The sequence below is a fragment of the Rana temporaria genome, chromosome 4, assembly GCF_905171775.1.
Source record: "Rana temporaria chromosome 4, aRanTem1.1, whole genome shotgun sequence".
Taxonomy (NCBI): Eukaryota; Metazoa; Chordata; class Amphibia; order Anura; family Ranidae; genus Rana; species Rana temporaria.
This window is the reverse complement of record NC_053492.1, coordinates 58,034,004-58,034,279: the sequence shown is the minus strand read 5'-3', so window position 1 is coordinate 58,034,279 and position 276 is coordinate 58,034,004.

The following is a 276-nucleotide window of genomic DNA, read 5'->3' as shown; positions in this document are numbered from 1 at the left end:
GGAGGTGAGTGCTGCGGGAAGGGAGAAACAGAGGAGCGGAGGGGGCGGCGGTCGGCTGTCACTGAAGCCGGCCCACTGAGCCATCGGCCCACCGGGAAACTCCCTGTAGTCCCAATGGCCAGTCCATCCCTGGGGGGGGGGGGGGTAAATGTGAGGTGTTCAGTGTGTATGAGGTGGGTGAGGTAAATGTGGGGTGTCCAGTGTGAATGAGGTAGGTGAGGTAAATGTGAGGTGTCCAGTGTAAACGAAGGGGGAGGGGGGTAAATGTGAGGTGTT